At 44.8% G+C, this 17,013-nt stretch overlaps 1 protein-coding gene across 6 annotated transcripts in view; it reads left to right on the top strand.

The window, feature by feature from the left end:
• The window catches only part of SORCS1 (sortilin related VPS10 domain containing receptor 1), a 572,181-nt gene that overhangs the window by 29,442 nt on the left and 525,726 nt on the right, over positions 1-17,013 (top strand). The gene's annotated exons all lie outside the window — the stretch shown is intronic.

Raw genomic sequence — 17,013 nt, 5'->3', positions numbered from 1 at the left:
ACAGGCTTCCCTACTGTCCAAATCCTGGTCTAACTGTCTGAGCGCCAGACTGTGCCTTTCAGGATCCACTTTCTGGGGGGGTTTTTCTCCTCTCTCTTTCCTTTTTCTCTCTCCCTTTCTCCCTTCCCTTCCCCTCACCCTCGTGTCCCCTACGATTTGCTAGGAGCCCACTGTTAAGTCGCCAACTGATTGCAGAGCCAGGCCCACAGGGTTGAGGTGGCAGTGTTCTTATTTCATTTGGAAAGATTTTAGAAGAATAAACAATAATGGAAATTGTGTTTTGCTTTGGCTCCACCGCCCCCTGCCCCCGACTCTTCAAATCGGCGAATCTTAAATCAGTAAGGCTAAAAACAAGCGTGCACCTCTGCTTCTTAACAGCTTGTTTTCTGATTTTTGAAAGTGTGTTTGTATGTGTCTTTCCAACACCAGTGACTTAAATATCCTCCTTTCTACCTGGAATTATTTGTCTTTAAAGAAAGGAAGGATAGCCAGATGATTTAAGCAAAAGAGAATTTAATTCATCAGATTTAATCTTATTTTGGTGCTGAGATTCATAGCTTTAATCTGTAAACAAGCACATCATTAGGGAGATAGGTAATTACACAAATTAGATTGGAGAAATTTTGCCAGGGGAGATGGATTTTGTTTACTCTTATGTGTTTGGCTCCGGAGGAATTTCTCTCTCACGCGAAGCTCCAGCTCGTGTTACTCGCGAAGGAGGACAAAGCCAAAAGTGTAGGAAAGGGACACTTGTGTCTCTAGGACTACATTTTGCAGCAATGAGAGCTTGTCCAGCCTCTTCGTGGGGGTCAGTCTGGATGCAGGACAGCAGAGAGTGTGGAGCAAATAGAGGCACAGAGGTTTCTATCCTCCACAAGCCTGGCACATATTTGTTGCTCAAAATATGCTCTTTGGCTTTAATGAAAGGCCTAAAATTTTAAGATGTGTTCTGCTCATGCTGACATGCATCTGCGGACGGTCAATCAAATTGCCCCAGGGATCTTCCCTCTTTAAAAGAAGTTTTAAGATTTAAAGAAAAGATGTATGTATAGTTCTCAAAGTGCGAATAGTCTAAGCAAAGTAAAGTGGGAGTATGAATTGATGTTTCTTTCGGGCTGGTCATCTTAAAAGGGGGAGCTGGTAAAGGCTGGATGGGTGCTATGGACCATCGACCTTCGGAGGAGTTCACAGGCAGATGCGATTACAAGGAGCGAGGCAGGCAGGGCAGGATGGAAGGGAGGGGACACATTCTCTTTGGACAGATGGATCTTCATGAAGAAAAATAAGCAATAAATTTGTAAACACAGTTTGGATTCTGGATTCTAAGTGCTGTCTTTCTCTCATGGGACTTAAGGAGCCCCTAAATACTGGATGTTAAAAGTGATCCAAAGAAAGTCACATTAAAATATGAATAGTCAGCCTAACCTGGGGTGGCACAGTGGATAAAGCGTAGACCTGGAAATGCTGAGGTCGCCGGTTCGAAACCCTGGGCTTGCCTGGTCAAGGCACATATGGGAGTTGATGCTTCCAGCTCCTCCCCCCTTCTCTCTCTCTGTCTCTCTCTCTCCCCCTCTCTCTCCTCTCTAAAAATGAATAAATAAAATTTTAAAAAAATATGAATAGTCAGCCATGATGTTCAGAAAAGACTGGAGGGGTAGAAAGACCATTTTGGAGGTATGCTCGGCACCGTACCAGGAAGAGACTCAGCAGTAACAAAGCAAATACAAATTTTGCCCTGAAAAAATTTAGACCTGAGAGAGATGACGATAGCTCTGATGATTTTGGTTATAATGAACTTAGAAGGGAAACTTCATCCATCTACACAGTACCTTACTCGATAAGCACCTATAGAGAGCTTATTATATTCCAGGGACCTAGTAAGAGAAGACACTTGGCCCCGTGCCCTCGTGAAAATCAGTTTAGTGGTTAAAGTTATCAAATACAAAGCAGCATTGTTTTTCTCTTGGTAAAAAGTGATTGAAGTGTAACATAACACATATCATAAATGGTGCGTTTTCACACAGTTCCACAAAGCCACCGGCACCTAGATGAGAAACACAGAATATTGTGAGCTCAGATACCCCCTAGTGTCCTCTCCCAGTCACTACTCACTAGTGACAACCACTTTCTTGCTGTTAAAGGCAAAAAAATTAATGTTGCCTATTTTTGAACTCTTTATAAATGAAACCAAACGGTTTGAACTGTTTTGTAACTGGACTCTTTTGTGACATCCAGCCCGATGCTCCTATGGTCACAATTTGTTCATTTTTGTTGCTGTATAGTATTCCATGATGTGAATATACCACCGTTGTCCTATTCTCCTGATGATGTGTCCCTGAGTGGTTTCCAGTTTGGGGCCAAATCCTGCTGCTGTGAACATTCTCGTAAAGAGAGTCTAGTGGCGGCCCTGGCCGGTTGGCTCAGTGGTAGAGCGTCGGCCTGGCGTGTGGGGGACCTGGGTTCGATTCCCGGCCAGGGCACATAGGAGAAGCTCCCATTTGCTTCTCCACCCCCCACCCCCTCCTTCCTCTCTGTCTCTCTCTTCCCCTCCCGCAGCCAAGGCTCCATTGGAGCAAAGATGGCCCGGGCGCTGGGGATGGCTCCTTGGCCTCTGCCCCAGGCACTAGAGTGGCTCTGGTCTTGGCAGAGCGACGCCCCAGAGGGGCAGAGCATTGCCCCCTGGTGGGCAGAGCGTCGCCCCTGCTGGGCATGCTCGGTGAATCCCGGTCGGGTGCATGCGGGAGTCTGTCTGACTGTCTCTCCCCGTTTCCAGCTTCAGAAAAATACAAAAAAAAAAAAAAAAAAGAGTCTAGTGGCAGCGGTGGTCCTTCCCGCCCCATGGAAGTACGCATCACCGGGGTGAGCCCGATCTGGCAGGGCAAAAGAAACTTGGTGGGGTGGAGTTTGAATTAGGGGGAAGGCAGTCCAGCCAGAGCAGAAGGAAGATTTGATTAAATACCTCCTACCAGGCAAGATGGCTAGGACTGAGTGGGCTCAGTGCGATGGGTCTTACTTCGAGTGCCCCCAGAGCCTGCTGCCTATGCAGTGCCCCCCGGTCTGCTCCATCCTTTGCCATTGCTACCCCCCAGACCTATCACCCTGTATCTGGTGCCCGGGCTGGAGGACTGACGACTTAGGCTCCAGGAACTACAGAATGCAGGGGTTCCCTGGGCAGCCACATGACCACAAAGCCCCTGATACTTCCAATGGTGAAACCTTTTCCAAAATGGAGCACTGGGCATGGTTTTTCAAGTAGGGTGATATGAAGGGACTTTGTTTCCAAATGGAGTTAGATGGAACTGATTGGTTCTCCCAAATTTGTTTTGCCAACGGGAGAAAGGCCAATAGGGAAGGTTTGGTTAGACTTTAGGAAGGCGGTCAATGTGGTCAATGTGTGTTGGGTTGGAGGATGTACGGAAAGGCCAAGAGGATAATAGTCTTTTCTTAGAAACTTGGCCTGTCGCCTTTCTGTACTTGTGTGCTGGATGAGGGCCGGTGGCTGAGTGGCTTACTCAGCAGGTACCAGTTCCTAAGGAGAGGCAGCATTGCAGAGAGCTATGAAAATGACCCCTGAGATTGGATGACCTAGACTGGAATGCTGACACCCCTGTATACTTGCTGGGTGATTTTAACCACGATGCTTAACTTCCCCATAGCTCCATCATATTTACCATGGACATAATAGTAAAGGTGGTGTGAGGTTTATACAATTATAGATGAGGCATTTAGAATAGCATCTGCATCTCAGCATGTTGTAAGTGCTAGATGTTACTATTAATGGGGCCTGTCACATATAAGCTGTGACTTTGAACATGTCACATTCTTTCTCTGAGCCTCAATTTCTTATCTGCACCCAAACTCTGAGGTCTTCAAGGCTCTTTTTGATGGCAACAGTTATCATTCTCTAAAACTCAAATGTTATCACATAGCCTGGTGCTAAAGTATGTATTGTATGCTCCCAGTCTTGATCATTATAGTTCCCGATTTTTTTTTTTTATTTTAGGTGAGAGGAGGGGAGATAGGAGATGTGCTCTGATCGGGATCCACCCGACAAACCCATCAGGGACCAATGGTCGATTACCAAACTATTTTTAGCGCCTGAGGCTGATGCACCCCAGTGGAGCTATCCTCAGTACCTGGGGCCACACTCGAACCAATTGAGCCCCTAGCTGCAGGAGGGAAAGAGGGAGAGAAGAGGGTGAGGAGGGGAAGAAGCAGATGGTGGTATAGCCCCAAATTTATCTGGCAAAACCTACTGTGTTCCAGCTTTGGAGGTGTGCAATCTGAACTTGACACACTTTGTTTTAACAGCAGGCTGCGTGGAACACTAGCTTGGGTCAGAAAAAAAAGAAAAGTTTTACCGCTTATGTTCTCTTCTTTTATTTCCTTTGGCCTTTAAGATTTCAACAGGTCATTGGCATGAAGAAAAGCCAGGATTCCTTGCCCCACGCCCTGGCATATAGGTTCACAAGCCACTCCTATGAAAAGATCTGATGGAAGGTGCCCCTGTAAGTTTTGCATAAACAGTATTGGTCTTTGCCAGTTGGATTTCAAGTCATCTTCATCCTTTCAGCTCTTTTTTTCTTTTTTTTTTTTTTTTTACTTTTCACTAACACTTCAGGGTTCTTACTACTAATTAGGGGGCCACAGTTTGCTTTCATCCTGATGCACAACCTAAAAGAAAAACCAGAGGATATTTATCTGAAAACATGATCGAAGGACGGGAGAAAAATGAGAGGTTTAGGATATTCTTTCAGTTGCTATAACAACCATAGGTAACATCTGTATTTTCTTCCCTCTTTGCTTTTAGTCCCTTATTTAATCTATGTTCTGGTTTCTGATTCTAAAAATCCCCTGGGATCATTTTATGAAAGGACAGGTGCTTTTAGACAACACTTGACAAAGAAAGACAAATGCAACGATAACTATCAAGTATTGTGGGCACTTTACTGGGTGTCCTATGCATTTGGCAAAAGTAGGTTTACAGTTGTGAGTATGCAAAATACAGTTTATTCTTGAATTATCATTTGTTTGTATTACAACCACAAACTTTTGCCAACACCTATATGTCAGTTCATCATGATTTTGTCCTTTTTCTAGGCCACTGTAAAGGACATATTGCTGACAATCCAGTGTTAATCGGATACCCTGATATCTGGAGTCATTAGAAAATGTTCAGTGCATGTTCTGAGCTTCTAGAATGATCAACGTGTTTTCATGATTTGTCCAGTGATTTCTGTTCATTTCATACAATTAGAGTTGTGTTTGGTCGTAAAATTGTCTAGGTAGCTTTCTCCTCTGTTGAAGGGTATTCTAGTCTGTGTGGCTGACACCATCACCTCTTGCCTGCTTCCTTAGAAGAGAGTATGGGCCATGATTAAACTTCAGTGCATTGAATTTTGTACCTACTGTGTGCAAAGCACTGTGCTTAGTGCCAAGTGGGGAGAATTGGTGTAGTCTTCAGCCTTCTGGAGTTCTTATTTCAGTAGGGAAGAGAGTCACATACATGAACATTGCAAGTAATCCTACAATTGGGCTAAGTCTGAGAAGACATATGCAGTGATTAAAGGAAGCTGACAACCTTACTTTCTTCAGAATCAATTTATCTCAGTGACGACTTACCCGTCACTGTGTAACAGTTCTTTCTTACATCCCCTTTCTGGCTGTTTGAATTCAATGAATAAATAGGAGTACCTACTATGTGCTAGGTTCTCTGTTCAGCACAGTGTTTATAGTGGTAAACAGGACAGGACCCTCTCAAAGATGGATTTGGATATATTTACACGTAGTATAGCATGAGAGTGATTTTCAAAGCAACTTCTTTTCAAAATTTCCAACGTGTCTTCGGCAAAGCCACACTCATCCAAACTAGTGGCCCAAGAGATGCGCCCAAGCAGTCCGAGTTTGGTTTTTAAAGAATCAATCTGATTTTCTCACTCCTCTGAAAGTCCTTGAAGGCTCCTTGTTACTATCTGAAACAATAACCCTCTGTCCTTCGCCCACCTTCCCATGGCCCACTCCGCCCACCCCTCCATTGTTGCCCATGACATAAGCTGCTGCGAAATGACAGAATGTGACACTTAAATGACCCAGTCCGGTCAGAGATAGAGGGATAGAACACTGGTTGGTAGGAATGAATAATTTTAAAGAAAGTTTAAAAGTTATAAACTATTTTAGTGAAATGATAGTTATTTCTTTATGGAATGAATTGTTCTTGCCTAATGTTTCTTTCTTTGTCACATCGATGTCCCACCTCGCCCCTCAACCACATAGAGTAAAAGTATGCCAGTCACTTTGCCCAAGGACAGGAGACCCTCTGAGCCCTTCATCATTTTAAGTGTAGCAGCAGCAGCAGGATGTAGGGAGAAGGACTGCAGTGACCCACACAGAAGTTTCTGCAATAACGTGGCAAAGGTTGTTGGAATCCATAGTTCTGAATACTTTTTCTTCTACTTCGTGTGAAGGACTGTTGATGTAAGCTCTTCATGTTTGTTAGAGATAGAAGCAGACAGGAAGAGGGAAGTATTTCACTGGAATTGAACTATGTGTGTCCCTTCTGCATTTCCATACCTTTCAAGGTCGTGGCTAGATCTTTTATTGCTTCGCGGATTCCTGGGACTCCGAGTTTTGGAATTTTTAAAAGTTGTGTTTGTGTTTGTGTTCAGGCACCGAGAGCAGTGAAGGAAGCACAAAGAGAAATGTGTCAGAAAAGCCGCAGGGCTGAGCGAGGGGCTCTTCTCACGAAAGTCCTTTCTGCCTTCTACAACAGATTGTTAGCTCCTCTAAAGATAGCTTGCATTCCCGACGAGGGAAAGCCAAGCTTCTCTAAGACTCCTCCCCAAATGTGGCTTTCTTTTATTTTTTTTTCATTTTTCTGAAGCTGGAAACAAGGAGAGACAGTCAGACAGACTCCCGCATGCGCCCAACTGGGATCCACCTGGCACGCCCACCAGGGGGAGACGCTCTGCCCACCAGGGGGCGATGCTCTGCCCACCAGGGGGCGATGCTCTGCCCATCCTGGGCGTCGCCATGTTGTGACCAGAGCCACTCCAGCACCTGAGGCAGAGGCCACAGAGCCATCCCCAGCGCCCGGGCCATCTTTGCTCCAATGGAGCCTTGGCTGCGGGAGGGGAAGAGAGAGAGAGAGAGAGGAAAGCGCGGCGGAGGGGTGGAGAAGCAAATGGGCGCTTCTCCTGTGTGCCCTGGCCGGAAATCGAACCCGGGTCCTCCGCACGCTAGGCCGACGCTCTACCACTGAGCCAACCGGCCAGGGCCTGGCTTTCTTTTTTAAAGAAAAGCAAGAGCCTGTGAGTGCATGCTGAAGCAAGCTGGACGAGGACTCATTTTTCTAGATTTTATTCTTAAAATATACGGGAGAGAGAATCGTAGCTGAAATCTGGTTGCGCACAAGGAGCAATGACAAGGCGGTTGAAGCTGGTAATCTTGGTGGATCTTGGTAATGCTTTAACAGACATACAATGATCACAGTCACCGCGTTGATTCCTTGAATGCAAGCGGTCCTGGAAGTACTGCCTAAAATAGGGTGTTGATTTTCACATTAAAGTAAGCCACACTCTCTCTGTTTACCGTATTAATTTGCTTAGCAAGCCCTTTATTTCACCGGCAGTAAGGGTATAAGCCTCAGCCCAGCTGTGACTGAATTATTAATCAAGCAACAAGTATTTGTTGTCTACTGTCCATGTGCTAGAGATTGCTGGGTACCATGGTGGACGCATGTTATAAATATTCTATCTCCTGTGTTAAAGGACATTGAGTCTGGAGTTAAGGAGACTGTTAACTAATTTAAGAATTAGTGCTGCCTTGTGTAACTGGACACACAGCATAGGCAGTGAGAACAGAGAGGGTGGCGTGGGGCTTTGTGGGGCTCTGCTTGTTTAAGGATGGGGGGTGAGAAGGAAAATGTGGAGTTTTCCATAAATGGGTAAAAGATGAGATATAGGAATAGATAATGAATTTTCCTGGGGTTTCTAGAACATGACTCTTTGGTAAGGAGATGGGGGTGCGGTTGGGAATAAGGAGAAGGGGGAGAGAGAGAAGGAGTGGAGAGAGAAGAGGAGAGGGAGAGAGACTGACAAGTATTGAAAGCCTTTAAGTGCTAGGCAATAGAGAGTTCCATCTTAATTCCATCTGAGAGGTTTAATTTTTGAGGTTTTCTCTTTACCACTTTCTTCTTCTAAGAGAGAAAGAAATGCTGATGAAAAACAAATTTTCTATTTTTGGTCAATAGCAGGCATTCCTGTTGGAACGAGGCCGGGACCAGGTGACACAGAGGCAAGGAAGGTGAGGGGTTTTCTCATCTGTGGTTGGGCCTCAGCTGCGCAGTCTGTACAAGGAAGGGTGGAAAACTCAGCCACAAAGATTTGTCTTTGCTGTGTCCTTTGTGTAGTATAGACTCTGCCGACAAATATTCCTAATGATAATGGACCTTTTCAATAACTCCCAAGAGAGAGGCTGAAGCCAGACCACGGGGAGCAGCAGTGTTTGAAGAAGGTCTGCAGTTGGTGGATCAGTAACACCAGATGGAGGTGAGACTAGAAAGAGCTAGAATTCGGTCAGAGCGTAAGGCAAAAATGTGACCGGAAAGCTCACAATGGGAGACCCCGGCAAGGAAGGCTTACCAATAATAATAATGGCTATGTCAACACCAGTGGACAGGCATAGGAAAGGAGCCCAAATGCAAGATAGTTAGCTCCGAGGTAGCATAGGCAGTGAAGGGCGCAGGAGAGAGTGTGGAGGCCTAGCCACCTATGTGTGGTGCTGGCCAACAAGGAAGTATCGAAAAGAGAACCCAAACTCTGACTTTTGGCACTTACGTGAGCTGCCTAGAATAGGCCAACACAGAGAAAGAAAGTGAAATAGAGGTTAGCAGGGGTTGGGGGAGGGAGGAATGGGGAGCTGTTGTTCTGTGGATCCAGAGTTTCTGTTGGGGATGGCAGTGACATTCTGGAAACAGATAGTGGTGCTGGTTACACAACATCAAGAATGCACGGCCCTGGCCGGTTGCCTCAGCGGTAGAGTGTCGGCCTGGCGTGCCGGGGACCCGGGTTCGATTCCCGGCCAGGGCACATAGGAGAAGCGCCCATTTGCTTCTCCACCCCCCCCTTCCTCTCTGTCTCTCTCTTCCCCTCCCGCAGCCAAGGCTCCATTGGAGCAAAGATGGCCCGGGCGCTGGGGATGGCCCCTTGGCCTCTGCCCCAGGCGCTAGAGTGGCTCTGGTCACAGCAGAGCGACACCCCGGAGGGGTAGAGCATCGCCCCCTGGTGGGCAGAGTGTCTCCCCTGGTGGGCATGCCAGGTGGATCCCGGTCGGGCGCATGCGGGAGTCTGTCTGACTGTCTCTCCCCGTTTCCAGCTTCAGAAAAATACAAAAAAAAAAAAAAAAAAAAAAAAAAGAATACACCAATGCCACTGAATTTCACACTTAAGAGTGCTTACAATGGTACATTTTATGGTAGGTATATTTTTATCACAGTAAAAAGATAATCTTGCCCTTTCAGTGTTAACAAAATAACTACTTGTTGGTAAGGCACTCAGTGGCACAACTTCCATAAGTAAATCTGTTCAAGTTCAAGTTGTAGAAGAGCCAAAGTGAGGACAGACGCTCATAGTGAGGACAGACGCTCATAGTAGACAAGTCCAGTCTTAAGACCTTTGTATTTTTGTGTTCTGTCATTGACCATGAGCTGCATAGAAGCTCTTCTTGGTTGTGAGCGGCCATCATTGTGATGTTGAATTACTGTTGCAACTCTTACATGAATTATTTCCAGCTTTCGCTCCTCAGGGTAGACTTTGGGAGGTTTACCTCAAAAGTCTCGAACTCTGTTGCTGCTTGGAGAATATTTTACATTTTTTATTTTAAAGATATTTGAAGTATTAGGCTAAATTTTAAGATATGCTGATTTATTTTTCGCTGTGCAGCCTGTAACTCTAGCAGAGTCAGCTTATCCTTCTACAAAGACAAAGAATCCCACTTATTGGAAAAATGTACTCTGCCCCCAAGTGCCATTGAGTGGGTAGGTTTTGCAGATGCTCTTGCTATTGGTCATTCCACTGAGAGCGTTTGGGTTCTTAACTCACAATGAAGTCTCAAGTTCACGATTGTAAAACAGTGATTCCTCCCAGTCAGACAGTCCTTTATTGCCTGGGAAGTTCAGCCCTTCTTCCCTGATCGTTTGATCTTTTTTCTTAAGAATATCTAGAGAAGTTAGACTCATCTGAAGACATTGCTAAGTCCACTGTAGTTATAGAGTATGTAATCCCCTCTGTAATGCAGAACAACATAATCCCATCTCAAAAAAACTGACATTGACTCCCACAGAAACTCCCACTTGAGCAGGGCAGAGCTTTTGTGAACTTCAGAAAATGATCAATGGTATCTCATGTAGAACTCAGCAATAGAACTAGTGACGGGGAAACCAAAATCAATAAAGAAGGGATTTCAGCCAAGGCGTCAAAGGGGGTTATTAAGGGCAGTGAGAAAGGAGAATTAGAAGAACAGTTGTAAAGGGGCCTTAAGATCTCCCTTGGAAGGGGTTTATTCCTAGAAGCCTCTTGAATGTACAATGTCAGGTCGACAACTCCCATTTTCAAAATAAATGGCAAGTTGGGAAAAGTGGATAAAGTATAAAAACTTAAATCGTGCTCATGTGAACCATTTTCCTGATTAATAAGTTAATCCATCTCTACCTGATTTCTCCCTGATGAACAAAGGCAACTCCATATTGTTCAGGCTGGCGTGGAGCCTTTGATAGCAACCGTGTTATTTGTACACTCTTTTCCCTCCCTATTTCTCATGCCAGTGTGCAATTGAGCTCAATCATTGTACCTTTCTCAATGTTGAAAGGAACGGCAGCTCTTGCTAGAGCCGGGCTGATTTATTCCATGTTCTTTCGTCCCACAGCGACAAAATTCTAGTTAAATTTATTTTTGAACAAAGGTAGTCGGCCTCCGAGAGTTTCTTTTTTGAATGAATGACAGCAGACAGCTCCAGGATCCTTCATTTGCTCCTATCTATTTGCTGTATCTAGACAGCTATTCTCATGCACTTGGTACTTCAGATCAATTCCGTCCAGTCTGCTGTCAGTAGCAACCAGCTCAAGGAGCCCGCTCCAGCCGACTTGTGCTTGGCATCCGGAATCCGAACTGAAACTTTCCATATTGCCTTGATGTTTGTACAAGTTCATGCTCAGAGACGAGTGACAGAAGGGAGCATCCTTGTTTGGAGATAATGTATTGGTTTAAAGAAGTTTTAGCCCTGGCCGGTTGGCTCAGCGGTAGAGCGTCGGCCTAGTGTGCGGAGGACCCGGGTTCGATTCCCGGCCAGGGCACACAGGAGAAGCGCCCATTTGCTTCTCCACCCCTCCGCCGCGCTTTCCTCTCTGTCTCTCTCTTTCCCTCCCGCAGCCAGGGCTCCATTGAAGCAAGGATGGCCCTGGCGCTGGGGATGGCTCTGTGGCCTCTGCCTCAGGAGCTAGAGTGGCTCTGGTCGCAACATGGCGACGCCCAGGATGGGCAGAGCATCGCCCCTTGGTGGGCGTGCCGGGTGGATCCCGGTCGGGCGCATGCGGGAGTCTGTCTGACTGTCTCTCCCTGTTTCCAGCTTCAGAAAAATGAAAAAAAAAAAAATGAAAAAAAAAAAAAAGAAGTTTTAAATGCGTGTTTTGTGTTTTTCAGCAACCATCTCATAAATGCATTGTGGAAATGAAGTCTGTTTTTCCTCAAAGCCTGGTCACTGGAGATAGTGACCACTGGGGAGGAAAGTCTAGGAAACCTAATCAGATACTAGGATAATAATAGCTAGAGGGCAATAAGGAGAATTGCCAGGGAGCTAATATTAATCAACAGTGTGCATTGGCGTTATGAACCAGGGAGATGACCAGAGGGAATACTCCATCTCTGAGTAAAAGGGATACTAGAATTAGTCAAGTCCCAGGTAGAACAATGTATCCTAGGAACATAATACTGTCAATTATTCAGTAATCCACTATGTTCTTGTGAGGGTTTTCATTGGTTTCCTTGTCTGGTTTTGATAAGCGTATTATATGTATTTCTTCACTAGATTTAATCCTCATGAAGAACTAACTTTTATGTTACAGAAAACTGAGGTTCAGAAATTTCTCTAAAGCCAAACAGCTGGTAGATAGCGGAGACGAAGTCAAACACAGGCTTGATGCTTCCAAAATCGTCACTACCCTGCCCATTTGGCTTTTCCTGCCATCCATGCCAATGAAAGTTCACACTGGCTGAGAAAGGAGAATGGAACATAGTGTCAGCCCTCTGTCCTCCTCTCCCAAAAGCCACTTTAGTCACTTGTTGCTTTTGAATAAATTTCATTCTCCTGTAGGGGCATGGTTTAGGGCAGGGGTCGGGAACCTATGGCTTGCGAGCCAGATGTGGCTCTTTTGATGGCTGCATCTGGCTCGCAGACAAATCTTTAATAACAAAAATAATAATATTAAAAATATAAAACATTCTCATGGATTACAATCCATTCATTTCCTACCGCTCATGTTCATGGTTGCAGGTAGCTGGAGCCAATCACAGCTGTCCTCCGGGACAACACCAAATTTTTATTGGATAATGCGTAACTTACACAGGTCATTGTATGGCTCTCATGGAGTTACATTTTAAAATGCGTGGCGTTCATGGCTCTCTCAGCCAAAAAGGTTCCCGACCCTTAGTTTAGGGTCTAGATTTCAGCCTAGGTTTATCTTTATCTGGAGGAAGGGATTAACACTCCTGAGGAGAGATGTAAGTGTTGTGAATTTGTTTCATGCCAACAAAGATTTGGAAGACCTTCTGCTTACCTTGAAGAGCTTTACAATCTAGTAGAAACATTGGAAGAGAAGCAGAGTAGCAGGTATTGAGAAACTCCAGGTACTTTCAGAGTTGTTTTGCAGAACTTTGATTCAATCCTGAAACAGCTGAGGACACCTTCAGTGTCCCCATTTTACAATAAAACAGGGTTCCTGGGTGATCCGTTATTGGCTCAGGCTCAGAGAGCTGGTGAACAAGAGGAGGGGCGACTTAAACCCGGGTGTGCCTGGCTCCAAACCAGTCTTTCTTGCCATAGTTACCCAACTTTCTTTATATAAAACAGTGTGCCATCAAATTCAGGGGTGGGTGGGTTTTACTCATTGGGTGGCTAAAATCAGGGAAGGGGGGTACAGCTTTGAGCAGAGACATGGGAAGGCAGAATTTGAGCATGGGCACAGCAGGGGAGAACAATCCAGGCAGGAAGGAAGTCACAGTGTGGTCACTGAGAATCAGAAAGGCATGGTGTTCATACAAAGGACCCCGTTAGAGCTTGTTCTGTTATTTAAGCTCCTCTGTTATTTTCAGGAAAGTGATTCCATTTTCTTACTATCTGGAAAGTTAACTAGACAGTAGTCAAGATTAGGGCATGTGGGAAAAATACTCAATAAGGACACACGAACACCTAAACAAATAAACTAAAGGACATGCCAATTACACAAAAATGCCTTACAAGCAACATGTCTGCTAAGGGAACCAAAGAGATAGTAGGGCCAAAACTGAGCTGGGTCAAGCAGCTCTATCCTGGAGAATTAGAATTTAAAGCATGGCTCTGGGAGCAGAGGGAGTTGTATGCAGATAAAAATGCATTCATTGGTCGCAGAGACTTAAGGGGAAAAAAAATGTACTGAATGGCAACATAGAATCCCGGACTAGTTAATTTCTCTTCCCTGGTAACATTGGCTCATTATCAGCCACCTTCCTTGAAGAGCCAGGGCACCATGGGCATTTATTTTGCAATTACACATCTCCTCTGAATAATCAGCCTGTGTCACAAACAGGATTGAGGGTGGCATCTCATTTGCTGCCGACGCCACGGAAGATCTGTAAATGACGTTACCCGCTGCCGGACTCAAATGAGCGGGTGGAGGAGGGAAGGCCTCTTGCCTGTGGCCACGTTGTACACTGTTCCCTCACTGTTGCTATTTATGGCAGGCGAAGTGCTTACAGTATTCTCCCAATTTGCTCATTAGTTCCTAACAAATCTCTTAGACTCTCTTTTCTGTCATGGACAGACTGTGTCCCTTCTGCTTGGAATTGATTCATTAAATACAATTATGTTGAGGTCACAGATCCTCCCTCATAACTGTGATACAGGGAAATGCCCACAATTAGAGGAGATAAAATGCACATCCATCAAAAGCAGTGCCCTGGCAATGAGCAGAACTGTATGTCCCTGTCCTTGATGTTTCATAATGAGGCTAGAGGCAGAAAGACAAGCTCTCCATGTTCAGGGAAAAAGTCCTAAGAAAGATTCCTGAGATTGCATCCCAGAGGCTGGAAATGGCTTGGAGCAATTATCAGAATGCAAAAAAATCACAGGGGTCCCTCTGTCTTAAAGGTCAACAGGAGGTCAGGTTTTTATGTTTCTCGTTACAATTTGATTACAGGCTGGACTCCAAGAATTTTAATAAAGGAAAGACCTGTCCATCTAAGACTTTCCTTGTCAGGAACCTGAGTATTCTGAGTGGTACAGGAACATTTTCCAAAGTGCTGACCATATTGTCCTCGAAGTCCTGGGAAGTCAGCTTTTTCTAGGCTGATGATCTAAGTGTTTTTATTCAATTGCGGTTTTTAAATTTAGGAGCCGGCATTGGAGGTGTTGTCATTGTTTGTTTTCATTTCAGACAGGGCGACGTGATGATGGGTTTCCTTGGAGGAGGTCAAGCTTAAAGCGAGCTTAAAATGAAAAGGAATGCACCGACTCAGGGGACTCGTTTAAAGCAAGAACGTGTACCAGAAGGGAAGAAAAGGACAAGTAGGTCAGAGAGCAGATAATAAAATCGAGCAGAGATAAATGTGACCTTAAGTAGGTATTTAATCAGATTGAATCATGTTTAATCATGTGCTATAGACATTTGCCAACATGTTAGTTTATTGGCAAATCACCTTAGGGGCAAAGGAAGGAAGAACATTGCAGTTTAGAAGCATTTGTAGCCTTTCTTCTGGGACCTGAGGCATTTCCCATAATGATGGTTTAATACAATCTTGGTCAATTACCGTTCTCTGAGAGCTGGGGATGTATGCCACCTTGCTGGAAACGTTAAAATCCCATTAAATTTTAGTTATTAGCAGCAGAAGAAAGAAAGAAAGAAAGAAAAAATCCTGAGCGATTCAATTAAGCACAGGGAACCAGATGTCTGTGGCCCTGAATTAGTTTTCCTGTATGACCGAAAGGACTGCATTTTAAGTTGGCGGAAAGACTATTTCCCCACTTAGTCGCCATTATTATTAGCTTCCCAGCCTTCTGATGATGCCTCGATCGCCAGATTTTCAGGAGGTTAGCCCATGTCCATAAACATTAAGCAGTTTGTTCTGTATGTAAAGATGGTAGCGCTGCCGCCAGGAAGATGGTTGAACAGTGCAGCTGGGTACGGACAACCCCTTTCTTGTTTGTGTCCAGAGTACAGAAGTGAGGAAGTCATGCCAGGGTTTGAGATGTTGCTTCTTGGGACTAAGGAACTGAGTGAAAATACCTGGCTTATGTGTAGGGCACATTTGTGTATACTTCATAAGCTATTTCCAAGGAACAAACAAATCGCTCTTATCCGCAATCCTTTTGCAAAAGAAGCTGCAGAGTTTGTTGGGGAAGGTAGAAAAATCACATCCAAAGAACTTGAGAGCACTTTTCTTCCCCTTCCATATATTGAAGAGACAGTTCTACATGATTTCTAAGGATTCTTCTAGCAACTGTCTGACATAATTTTGTGAAATGGCTATATTTTGGTCAGATCAAGATAAACAAATAAATAAAAAAAAAACCCAGAAAAATCTTAGCATCTGCATATTAGATACCGGTGGATGTTCTCATACCGATGACTCTTCTGTTGAATTTCATGCCATCAAGTGTCTGTAGGTCCTTTAGTTATTAATTTTGGAGGCAATCTAGCTTGATTTTAATCATGCGGTGATAATCGGGGATGCTGGGAGAGTGGATTTATTTTGTCTATTAGTCAATAGCTTAGGATTGATCAATACTACATTGGTAACCTAAAATCTGGCTGAGCTGCTGAGCTCCCGCTCTTGAATGAAGCTCATTGTCATTTGTTGTCTGTGTCATTACAGGGAGACCCAGGGAGGCGGGCCCATTTCTAAGGCAGCCTTTGCAGCGGGAGCAGGCAGGCCCAGTGGGACCAAAGCAGTTTCTGTGTTGAAGTGGCCAGAATCATTCCCGTCTGTATTCGCTCATATTTCTAGCTGAGCGACTTGTGAAGCGTTCAGGCCTTTCTGGAAATAAGGAAGATGGGCATTCTTGTTTTGAGTGAGCTGGGAGGAGTAGGTGCTGGGAGAACTCAGCTCCCCACCGTTGCATTTAGCTGAGCAAAAAGGCTGACAGTTCCCTTGATCAGGGTGGAGAAGTGCTGTCTGCTCTGTGAGTTCGTGAGGAGAAAATTACACATTTCATACACATTTCATACAGGCTGGCTGGTTATTTACCAGTTTGGATGTTTGGATGTTTTTCTCTTCTCTCTCTCTCTCTCTCTCTCTCTCTCTCTCTTTGTTGTTGTTATAACATTACGGCTCCAGTTGCTAGATCACCATAGCCTACATTACCTTTATTTACCTAATTTGTTTTGGTGCTGTTCACACTTGTAACTAGACCAGTGCTGTGATCCAAGTGGCTACCAGTTCCCAGGAAAAGTATTGATGATAAGCTTACCTTCCTCTTCAGTTTCCCCTGCTCAATTGTGAACACTTTGGAGCTAGCTGAAAGTCACCAGTTTGGAAGAAAAACATACATTTTAACAGGAACCAGCCTTGATTCTGTTTTCTCTCAGCTCTCTTTCCCTGTTACCTACCTGATGCTAACGTTGGAATCAGACTTGCAGGGGGAGTAAGACTTAGGTCCCTTTCACTGAGGTTTGTTTGCACCGCAGACAGTGGTCACAGGTCCGAACTCGAGTGTCGGAACACGTCCCGTGCGTTGAGGTCAGTTGCATACCTGTCCTCTCATTTTGAG

The sequence above is a fragment of the Saccopteryx bilineata genome, chromosome 7 (genome assembly GCF_036850765.1).
Source record: "Saccopteryx bilineata isolate mSacBil1 chromosome 7, mSacBil1_pri_phased_curated, whole genome shotgun sequence".
In the NCBI taxonomy this organism is placed as follows: Eukaryota; Metazoa; Chordata; class Mammalia; order Chiroptera; family Emballonuridae; genus Saccopteryx; species Saccopteryx bilineata.
The sequence above is the reverse complement of the archived record's forward strand: the minus strand, read 5'-3'. Positions and strand labels throughout refer to the sequence as shown.